Below are 718 nucleotides of genomic sequence, written 5' to 3' on the forward strand. Positions count from 1 at the left end.
CACGCGCAGTAATACTTAAACTTGAGTGGTTTTCTTCCGGTACCTTACAAATCATTCATTGTATGTGTATGAGTTTGCAAACATTTTGCAGATAAAATAGAAGAGTTCTTCGTCAGAATTATTTGCACAGAAACGTGCGATTACCATTTTATTATTGATATATAGAGGGGGACTATTTTCTACGTATAAGGAGAGTGCGTGAGGCGGTGTCATTATCAGGTCAAGGATTACGAATAAGCGCGCAAAGTTAATAGCCGCAGATGGATTGCTAGCCATGATTGTTCTCCTAAATACTATAAAATGCATGAATAGCATGTATCAGTTTGTCAGTTGCAACGATTTATTCAAGAGAGTATTAGGTGAACTGGGCATCTAGAATTTATTTTTTTGGGGGGAATTGAAATAATAATGATGATAATAGCGAGAAGATCTACTCTGACGAAACTGTGTATTGAAAACGGAGATCTACGAAGGTCAAATCATATTTTAACCCTTATCGGACTGAATTTATTTCGTTTTTGCAAAGGGTGAAATGTTTATGCAAAGTGTCGTCATAGAACAGTGTAGGCATCTTAAATTTAATCCAGTGAAATGGTGAGTGAGTTAAAATTTAACTACGCATCGGCATTATTTCAGCCATATAGCGACTCCAGTGTATAGACATCCAATATTACCCATAGACCCATGGACATATGGGAAATAAGCAAATTAAGTTATT

This window comes from Haliotis rufescens, unplaced genomic scaffold (genome assembly GCF_023055435.1).
Source record: "Haliotis rufescens isolate VD_foot unplaced genomic scaffold, xgHalRufe1.0.p SCAF_8, whole genome shotgun sequence".
NCBI classification, from domain to species: Eukaryota; Metazoa; Mollusca; class Gastropoda; order Lepetellida; family Haliotidae; genus Haliotis; species Haliotis rufescens.